The sequence below is a fragment of the Mastomys coucha genome, unplaced genomic scaffold, assembly GCF_008632895.1.
Source record: "Mastomys coucha isolate ucsf_1 unplaced genomic scaffold, UCSF_Mcou_1 pScaffold20, whole genome shotgun sequence".
NCBI classification, from domain to species: domain Eukaryota; kingdom Metazoa; phylum Chordata; class Mammalia; order Rodentia; family Muridae; genus Mastomys; species Mastomys coucha.
In genome coordinates this window covers 38818086-38829235 of record NW_022196903.1, presented here as the reverse complement: position 1 = coordinate 38829235, position 11150 = coordinate 38818086, and the positions used below count along the sequence as shown (strand labels likewise).

The 11150-nt window shown below is 38.5% G+C and overlaps 1 non-coding gene across 1 annotated transcript; it reads right to left on the bottom strand.

Moving 5' to 3' along the window:
- Positions 1–4720: 4720 nt before the first annotated feature.
- On the bottom strand, positions 4721–4849 carry LOC116100174. Its single transcript, XR_004122519.1, has one exon. It is a non-coding gene; the product is annotated as a small nucleolar RNA SNORA17 (small nucleolar RNA).
- Positions 4850–11150: the final 6301 nt, after the last annotated feature.

The window sequence follows — 11150 nt, the reverse complement described above, 5'->3', positions numbered from 1 at the left end:
GTCCAGCTTCTCCATGGAGGTTATACATAAGTTTTTGAGATATTGTGAGTCATGCAATCTCTGCTGTATCTCTGTAAAATAAAAATATAAAAAATAGCTACCGGCAGTTCTGCAGACTATAGGCATAGTTATATTACAGTAGAATTTCATTAGCAGAAAATATAGAGGTTAAAGGCCAGATATTAATTCATAACTAGAGCATTTTTGTACTCACTTTATGTGCAAGGCTTCAAGTTAAAATTCAAGTACTAACCACATACATACACACATACATACATACACACATGCATGTTCATTCACACACAAAAATGTACATACATACATGATGCACAGACCCTCCAACGCATTCACATGCACATACTCATGTTCATTTAAACACACATTTAACACAAAAATACATGTGCACATATACATCCATATACGAGACACTCTTACACATGCACATGTACATATGAACTCACAGTAGGTATGATACCATGCTTCAGTAGAAGACCATATATCCAAACTAACTGGACATCATTATTGGCTCTGAACACTAAGTTGGGTAGGAAGGAAATTGGGAATATCGGGGAAGAGTTGGAGTATGGAACTGAAAGGCAGCCTGTTTTGTGGTTGAGCTAGGTTTAAACCATGGAGACCCAGCAGATAACTCTGTGAGGAATGGAAAGAAGTTTGCCTGCTCCCAAACACTAGGGTCATGACAGGAGGCTCTAGCTCCATAATTTGGCAGCCATCAGTCACATAGGGCAACGCCCCAAGCTCCTGGTATTCTGTCTGTACTCTACTCCCACAGTTACCTGGCAACCACACAGCCAGGTGTGTTCCTCCCCACAGTTTCCTGGCAACAGCCAGGTAGGCCTGACCCCACTATAAAAGGAGCTCCTTGCCCCATCCTCCCTCTCATACTCTTTCTCTCTTACTCTCTACTCTTGCTCTCTTACTATTTCCTCTCTCTTGCCTCTTGGTCTCTTACACCTTCTCTCTCCCCATTCCGTTTCCCCCTCTCCCTATGTGGTCATGGCCAGCCTCTACTTCTCTACTATCTCCTTCTCTCTGCCTTTCTACAATAAATGCCTTAAAATCATGAATTGCTTCTTCTTATTGGGACCCGCCATGCTGGAGCAACAGAGCAGGTCTCCCTCTAAAGAGCAGTGTGTCTAACTAACCTCCTGCCAGAATGCTTCACTGTGTTCTCAGCCACAGTCCACAGCTGAACTCTAGGAGTTCCGTAGGGACTTCAGACTGTGCCTCCCTGCTCCCTGAGCAGAGCCTGGATGCCTGCCCTGCAGTGGCTGGGGTGCGACAGTCAAACTTCCTGAGTCCTGCCTCACCCAGCAGCCTGAGCTCTGAGCCAGACTCGGGACACCATTTTTAACCCATATTGGAGGAGGTAGGCTGAATATGATCATATAATATTTCAGTGAGTAGTTTTCTATGAGTACTTATTGAGAACAGTATGTTTCAGAGCTTGAAAATTAGAGAATATAGGTGGAAAGCAACATCTTTAGGGTTTTCCTCATTTCTACAGATGTAAAAACAATCTCTCATAATCATAAGGGATTGTTTTGTTTCTGGATAATTTCGCTTTAACAACAGGATTTTCAGATAGGAAATTAACTGAAGCTTTTGTCCTCATAAAATCAGGACAATCCATACCCTGATTTGATGTGCAGGGATATGGTGATTCAGGTTTTAAATATCTACTAGAAAATAGAAAGGTTCAGTGTGGTCACATTACATCAACTTTAGATCTTTCTTTTTCTTTCTGTCTTTAGAATTCTGTTTCAAACATCTATGCCTGTACAAGTGATAAACACTACTCAAATGTTCAATTTTTAGCTAAAATCAATTCTCTTGCCTGTCTCCTAATTCATGATAAAGTCTCTTGCTTCTGTCTATATCCAGAGCTTATAATTTTGTGTATTATTAAAGACTGGTTTATCATGCTCACAATATTTGAAAATTTAAGTGTAAAAATAAAACATGGGTTGGGGTCTGGGGCTCAAGTGGTTAAGAATTTGTTGTGCAACCTTGAGGATCTTAGTTCAGATCCATAGAACCTAAATAACCTGGACTTGACATGGGGTAAATGCTTGTAATCCCAGTGCCTTTACTGAAAAGTGGGTGAATACAAGAAAAGTCTCACAAGCTCATAGAGACCCTGAATAAAATAATGTGAAAGATGAAGATTGACACCCAAAATTTTCCGCTCACCTGTGCGTGTGTGCTGGGGCATACACAAGGCCCTTCCCCAACACACAGGAACTTACACACACAGAGGAATTTACACACACACACACACACACACACACAAACACACACACACACTCAAACCAGGAAACCTAAATATAAATATCCTTAAAGAACTAGGGATTCTTTTGCTTGTTTCCTTTATTGTTTCTTCTGAGTTGCATCTCATTTCTACTTGATGTTCTGTGTGAAATACTTGATGTTCTGTGTGAAAAATGTGTTCGTCATTTTTTTCCATCTACATTCTGTAATCTGACTGCCACATGATTCTAGCATTTGCATTTATGGACTAGCTGTACACAGAAATTTGTTCTCATTCTGGTGCTCAATGCATCGTGGGAGAGAATAATCAAGCAGACCCTAAGCAGACATGTTCCAGAGCCAAACAATGACAGCCAAGAGAGCAGACTCAGAGCAAGAGTAGGAAAAGGAAGCTCCCAAAAAAGTGGGCAACATCCAAGAATGATTTACTATAATCTGTAACATTCAAATATGTTGCATAGTCCTTGACAGCACATATATTTCAGTATATTTTTTGCCATAAGATGACATTTTATGCTGCTTGCTAACTGTCCAGGGTTAGAATTTTTAAAACAAATCTTTCATTAATCCCTTTAAATGCAACATTTATAGAATGCCAATGCATTATCATTCTATTAGTTCTTTGTGAATTTCACATTATGTACCCCAATCACACTCATCTTCCCAACCTCTTATTCCCACACTTGCAACCACCTTACCAACAAAGAAAAAAATATCTTGCTGTGGAATTCACAGTGTGTCACAGTGTATCTCACAGTATACCCTTTATCTACACTTCTTTGATTTCAAATGTTTACTGAAATGACTTGTTGGTCTGGTATGAGGCCTGTGGTCTATATTACTCTATCAATACTCAATCCTTACTGGGACTCCTCTCAGATATCCAATTGTTGCCCTGTGTCATGGAGATCCTATAGTTTTGCATCTGTGGGAACTTCCCTTTCATGTACTCCAATCGATAGGGTAGATGTTGGGGTGAGCCCTTTCAAAGTCTGGTTTGATATAGGCCTGAAAGGTATCTGAACTAGTCAGACCATCTACTTTCTGGTCTTCACACTCTTGGGGCAGGCTCACCAGCAACCCTTTGCAACCAAGGGCAGCTCAACCCTCCTGCCCAGATGAGATGCAGGGCCCACTCTCCTGAGTTTTGCAGTAGGTGACACACAAGACCAGTTCTCCTACTCTCAAGACCATGCGGCCAGCTCTCCTGTCTGCCATGGTGGTGAGGTGCCTTATGGGGAAAAGAGGAGAGAATCTCTCACTGCACCTCACTGCAGACAAGGTACAGAACCTGCTCTCCTGTGCTTGCTGCCTTGGGCCAGCTCACCTGCAACCCCAACACTAGGTGAAGTACAGGGTCTTCTCTCCTGAGTGCTACAGTAGGTGAGAGACAGAGCCAACTCTCCAATGCTGATGACCTCAGGGCCAGCTTTCCTGCTTGCTGTAGGTGGCAAGAGGCTAGAGAAGAGGACTAGCTTCCCCTGCCTATGATACTACATGTCAAACAAGTAGCAAGACCAGCTATCCCACACTCATACCCTCAAGCCAGCTTGCCCAAGACCCTGCTACCTTGGTCAACCCTACCTTGCTGCTGAGGTGAGGTGCAGGGTCCACTCTCTCTAACACTACAGCTGATGAGAGGCAGAGCAAGTTCTCCTGCTCTCTTGACCACAGGGCTAGGTCTTCCACCTGCCACAGGTTGTGAGGGGTGAGGGGAGAGGAGGATATCTCTCCTGTATCCATGCTACCTTACAGAAGACAAGTGGCAGGGACAGCTCTCCCACACTCATATACTTAGGACTGACTCAGCCAAAACTCTTACAATGTACAGGGCCACTCTCCCAAGTACTAGCTAGGGACAAAGCCAGCTTTCCAGCTATGACACCCCCAGGACCAGCTCTCATGCAATGCCCAGGTGAGGAGTGGAGTCAGTTCTGCACATCAACATATCCCTGGGCAGCAGCCCAAACTAGGGATGCCCACCTGGACTTTGGTAATAACAGACTCCTACTACTGCAGGACCATGGACCCAGACATGGCCTCTGGTGGCAACACAGGCTAGGACACCACTATGATCCCAGGTTGGTATCACTGGCTGTTCTTTACTACCCTCAAGTCTCCAGTCCTGCCCCTCTTCCTTGTGCCCACATCCTTCTGTTTCTCTTTTTCTTTCATTTCTCCACCACTTACTTGGTCCTTAAGTGGCCCTTGGGGTCTCTAAATATCTGCAGTCATGTCAACAGAAGTCTCAGGAGTGCTAGGCCCCTTGCATGCACTATGGCACCAGCAGGGGTCATTTGGGGCCTACCCTCACCCCTACCTCCTGCCAGGTCTGTGTGCTGCCAGACTAGTGATTTCAGGTTAACTTTTTGTCTAGCCTCTCTGGTTCTGGACAGGTAGTCTTCTCAGGCTTGCTTTTTTTTCAAGGAACATTAGGCTACTATCATTCAGATGTTCACAGGTCAGAATACTGATCATAGATGTAGCGTCTCTATTCTGCCACCAACTAATGCACAGGTGACACAGCAGCTACATCTACACTGCCTCTAGGGGCAACACTATTTTTTTTTTCTTTTTTAAGTTGAAGAAATCCATGGTGAGTATTTGATCTGGCAAGGTGCCTCAGGAGACAAAAGTACTTGTGACCAAACCTGATAATCCAAGTTTTAGAAGGAGGGGATTGACTCCTACAAGTTGTCCTCTGACCTCCATATACTTGCTGTGGCACACATGTGACCACACACATACATAAATTTACAAATAAATAAATGTAATAATAGTTTTGAAAGATTATAAAAAAGAAAAGAGATGAACCATAATATTATACCTACAGTTTGAAGAAGGTGGGGCAAGATCCTACATCTGGGTTTCTCTGTATTAAGCTAATTTTGCAATGTTACTTTGAAAATGGCCTCTGTGTTTATGCAAACAGACTTGAATAAAGTCTCTATCACTTGTTATTTTGAAAGGAGCTGTTACTTATTTTCTAAAGCTGTTTTTCTTCATATATTATAAAAGTCTGAAACTTACTTTAACATGGAAGTGAAAGTGCCTGATAAGTAAATAATGTGAAATATCTTTCCTCTTCTTTTTTTTCCTCATCTCCATCTCCAGTATTTCCCACTACAACATTCTAGGATGCTCAGAAATAAAACATAAGACCTAGAAGGCATAAATCAAGCCAAGTATTCCATTTAAAATCATTATAGGTGTATCAAGCAATTAAAGACCAGGAAGGAGATTACTGAGACTGAAAAAAAGTTTAAATGTAAAGAATTTAAACACTTAAAATATGATGACACCATAAATCGTATGGCTCAACTTATTCATTTAGAAGTGGGGAATTTGAAGCTCACAGAAACAAAGAGAGTTCACAAAGAGCTGGATTGCCTAATGACCAGTGAAGTGTTCTAAAAACAAGAGAGGACATGACCTGAACCTATGGAGGGTGTCCTTGACAGCTAGCTCAGCGCTTTAATCTACATTGCCAAGTTCAAGTTTCACTTGGGTGACTAAAAGTAATGCTCACCATCACAATTTTCTCAGCTGGTCTGACTTTACTTGCACTCTACCTCACTCAGCCTTCCCCATGGCTACACGGTTGACCTTGCCATCACTCAAAATGGTTCTACAATCTTTAATCCTACACTGCAGCCCATGACCACAGTCTACCATCCTCTCTGAGATCTAGTTTCAATACTTCATGTGCTGCCCGAGGTCACTGGCATCACCAGGTCATTAATTCCCTCATCCTTTCTCCCCACTCAGTCTGCACAGTGTTACCTCATTGTTTCCAATTGCCTAGATTCCCTGAAGCTATCTGGAATTCTTTGCATTTTTTCAATAATCTTAAATTCTGTAACCAAGTTCTTACATACTACGATATACTAAAAATAAAGGAAAAATATAGTCAATTGAGTCATGTGTCTTCTCTGCTTCAAATACTTGGTGCTAAGATTTCCTAGTCAAAATTCTCCAAAGTAATTAGTTAGGCTACTAATAAACACTGCCTTGGCAACCTCTGCTGCCCTCTACAACTTTCCCATAAAAAATATTTTCAAGAAACATGGTCATCCTTCCCCTTCCAGATTCAGAGAAGACCAATTTTTAGCACAGAGAAAGGAGGATAATCAGGCTAAAACCACTCTACTCTCCTACCTTTCTATTCCTTTCCCTGTGATTCTTCTTCTCAAAGTATGAAATACTTCCATCTATTTGATTAATTCTCCAAAATGTGCTCTGTGTCACAACTTCTGTCCTTAAAAACTTCCAAACATTATTTTTTCCTTCAAATCAATGGTGAAAATTAACAGTTAAAAACACAGCAAATATATTTCACCTTAGAAATATCATGTCTTCTTAGTATTGTTTCAATTTTCTATAATACAATGTGATGAAACATTATTCAGATATAAAGCAAAATAATGAAGTGATACATGTTATAACATGTATAAACCTTAAAACAATTACGTTAAATACAAAAGGCTAGACACAAATTATCACAACTCGACTTCATTTACATGAAATCTCTATACTAGAAAACATATAGAAACTTTATATAGAAAGTTTGCTATTGCCAGAGGCAGGGCAAAATAGGAATGAATTGAACACAAAGTAGATAACATTTATTTGCAGATGGTACCATTCTCCCAGAATTCACAAACTTATAACTACCTAAAAATCCACGAAATGGTAAACCATAAAAAGATGTTATAATACACAAACTATTTTGAAATAAAGTTTATTTCTTTTTTTTTCTTTTTTAAGGTTTTAATGCATTATGAGGAGAAAAGTTACATGATTTTAATTTATCAGAATTTGTTAACATTTAAAAACATATTTTAAGTAATTAGAATTAAATCATATTCTCATTTCCCTTTTTTACCCCAACTCCTCCCAGAGACTCCCCTTCAATACCTACAATATATTTTTGTCATATTCTTTAAAATTTATAAAATATTATGACAATAAAAATGAGTATTATAAAAGTTCTTTGATATAAAAAAACAATCAATTTAACAGTCTTATGTAGATGCTTGTCTACAGCAATACTGAAAATACAAATCTTTTTCTCAAAATAAATTTTAAATAACTCTAAACATATTAACTGTATATTTCAAAATAATACATCACTACTAGTATTTTCTTAAATGAACATAAATATATAAAGTCTGTTTGTTTGTTTGTTTTGTATTTAGTAGAGCTTAAAATCTTGGCTCTTACTGTGGTATAAGCCCAAAGTAAGAACAATTTTTAGACATTGGATTTCATTGTAATAAGGCTGTGTTTCAATGACTCTCACATCACCAAAGGATTTTTACCTCCATCATAGCTAAGCTGAGAGTTGACAGTTCTGCTGCGCCAAGGAGTGAATTGTAGGCACGATTTTTGGATAGAGACTTCCTGCTATGGTAAAAGTTATTTGATTTGAGTGAGTGACTTTATTCTCAGACCACAGAGAACAGGTTACATTCATTAAAGAAATAGTGTTTATATTAAGATAGTCTATCCATAAAGTCATTCACCAACTGTTTCAATGAACAATGGTTCTGCTTGGAGGGTGGTACAGACTTTAAGTGAGGGTAAGAATCTGGTTCATTGGCTGTGATAATTTTGAAAAGCATTCATCTCAGAGAAAGAGTAACTTATAAAGTCCTCTTCTTCAGACTTGATACAATAGTTACAAACATTAAGCAAAGCATTCAGTCTCACTCTTTATTGTTCTTTACAAGCCCTCTCCCAATTTAATTGTCTATGTTTCATTTAGGTAAATAAATACTTTTGAAATATGTGAGTTGTTCTGAAAATAATAGTATAGTGTAAAAGCATGAAATAAACAATACTACTAATAGAGAGGCTGAGATAGGAGAAGCAAGACTTCAAGATTATGTTGTACACAGCAAGACACTGTCATGAACAAACAAACTGAAGGTGTATATGGATTGTACAGTATTGGACCTATTTCTCCAATTACAGAGAGACCATTGGATGACAATCAAAAAACTTCTAATTCATCATATTTTTGGATTTCAATAAATTAGGATATGTTGGTAATATTAATTTTCATATTAAGATATTAAGAAAAAGTAATTGTTACTTCCTGCTGTTTTTGTTGTAAGAGGTGAAATTAGGTTTGTGTGGATTTGTTGAAAGATGACTTTCTTGCTTCTTCTAGGGTGTAGTTTTGCTCCTTGCGCTGGTATTTTCCATCTATTATCCTTTGTAAGGCTGGATTTGTGGAAAGATATTGTGTAAATTTTGTTTTGTCATGAAATATCTTGTTTTCTCCATCTATAGTAATTAAGAGTTTTGCTGGGTAAAGCAGCCTGGTCTGGCATTTGTGTTCTTTTAGGGTCTGTATGACATTTGCCCAGGATCTTCTAGCTTTCATAGTCTCTGGTGAAAAGTCTGGTCTAATTCTGATAGACCTGCCTTTATATGTTACTTGACCTTTTTCCATTATTGCTTTTAAAATTCTTTCTTTGTTTAGTGCATTTGGTGTTTTGATTATTATGTGATGGTAGGAATTTGTTTTCTGGTCCAGTTTATTTGGAGTTCTGTAGGCTTCTTGTATGTTCATGGGCATCTCTTTCTTTAGGTAGGTTAGGGAAGTTTTCTTCTATAATTTTGTTGAAGATATTTGCTGGCTCATTACCTTGTGAGTTTTCACTCTTTTCTATACCTATTATCCTTAGGTTTGGTCTTCTCAGTGCATCCTGGATTTCCTCAATGTTCTGTGTTAGGAGCATTTGCTTTTTGCATTTTCTTTGAATGTTGTGTCAATGTTTTCTATGATGTCTTCTGCCCCTGAGATTCTCTCTTCTATCTCTTGTATTCTGTTGGTGATGCTTACATCTATGACTCCTGATTTCTTTCCTAGGTTTTGTATCTCCAGGGTTGTATCTCTTTCTGATTTCTTTATTGTTTCTATTTCCATTTTTAGATTCTAGATGGTTTTGCTCATTTCCTTCACCTGTTTGATTATGTTTTCCTGTAGTTCTTTAAGGGATTTTTGTATTTCCTCTTGAAGGGCTTCTAGCTGTTTACCTGTGTTCTCCTGTATTTCTTTTAGGGTACTGTTTATGTCTTTCTTAAAGTCCTATATAATCATCATGAGAAATGATTTTATGTCTGAATCTTTCTTTTCTGGTATGATTGTGTGTCCAGAACTTGCTATGATGGGAGTATTGGGTTCTGATGTTACCAAGTAACCTTGGTTTGTGTTGCTTATATTCTTATGCTTGCTCTGCATCATCTGGTTATCTCTAGTGCTACCTGCCCTTGCTAAATCTAACTGGAGCGTGTCCTTCTTGTGATCCTGGCTGTGTCAGAACTCCTCAGACTTAAGCTGTCTCTGGGATCCTGTGATTCTGGGATCCTGTGATCTTGGGCTTGTTAGAGCACCAGGGAGTGGAGCTTCTTCTGGGTGTTTTGGGACTGGCTTCAGAGTTTGCACCCACGGTCTGCTCAGGGCACCGGCTGGCCAAGACAGATCGGAAGCAACCCAAGCCACTGGGCTGTCAGAGTTCTTATGTGACTGGTCCCACTGGTCCCAGTAACTCCCTGTGTTGGGACAGATGTTGTGTCCTCCTTACCTCTGATCCTGGGCGTGTTAGAGTGCCTGGGAGTGGAGCTTCCTCTGGATGTTGTGGGACTGGCTGCAGAGGTTGCACCGGCCAGCCCAGACACTGAAATAAAGTTTATATTTTTAAGATATAAAAATCTCCATGATTTCCAGTGTCAGCATTGTCAGAGTAGCTGAATCCAAGTCCATCCTCATTATTGATTTTTACAGTTCAAATCAGTTGACAAGAACTTCAAAATGATTTCATTGTTAAATAAGTCAGTTGATAAGATAGATAATGTATGTCTTAATTGAGCTTTGGTGAGTAATTATAATTATGTCCTATATAATTTTTTAGAAAAAATAGTAAGATAATTATCTTAAATGCAACAAAATTTCAAATGGTGAGATCTAAATAGAGATGTCTAATTGAGTCCCTAGAATATTACATTGGATTTGATATAACTTAATAAAATTGTTTATGAACACTAATAAGAAGGTAAAGTTTCTAGACATGAAAAATGATAATTAACTCAAGAGTTAAGTTTGTATATTATTAGCATGCAATTATACATTTGTTCATTTGAGAAGGACTAGAATGTTCATTATATACTAAGCACCATTCTGGATTTTAAAATGACTAATGATGCTACCAGAAGGAACCATTAAGAACAAAACAATGAAGTATTAATTGGTGTCTCTTTCTAAGTAAAGAAGATAAACTACAATTTGCCCTTACTGACTTAGAAGATGAGGCTCATATATCCAATAAAATGGACATCAAAACATCATTGAACATGAGGCTGTTTGAGTGCATTAACTTTATCCTTTAAAAAATGTTGTTTCCTATTTTATGTGAGTCCAAACTCATCTTGAGAAAAGATTTTTTCATATCTTGAAAAAGATTTTTTAAATGATAGAATTCTCAATTCTGTCCATGGGTTGAAATGAAGTTTTGATCAGTGGAACTCATAAACTATTCATTCATGTAATCTCCCTGTTCAACAGCTTCCTCTTTTTTGTACCTGGTTGCATGTTCAACGTGGACTTTAAAGTAGAATTACTTTTAGTTTACAAGATGTTTTCTTCCCTCAAGACTTTCCTTTAAACCTCTCAGTTCTCTTCAGTGGGAAAAGATTACAGTTTCTTTTTGTTTCAGTTATTGGTATTGTATGGAGTCCCTGAGCCCAGGACCATAAATATCCAATTTCTCTGTGTTAAGGTATATTTCCCCCCAGGGATGGATGTAATCATGACAATGCCTGTATGTGCTCATTTTATTATGTAAAAAAAA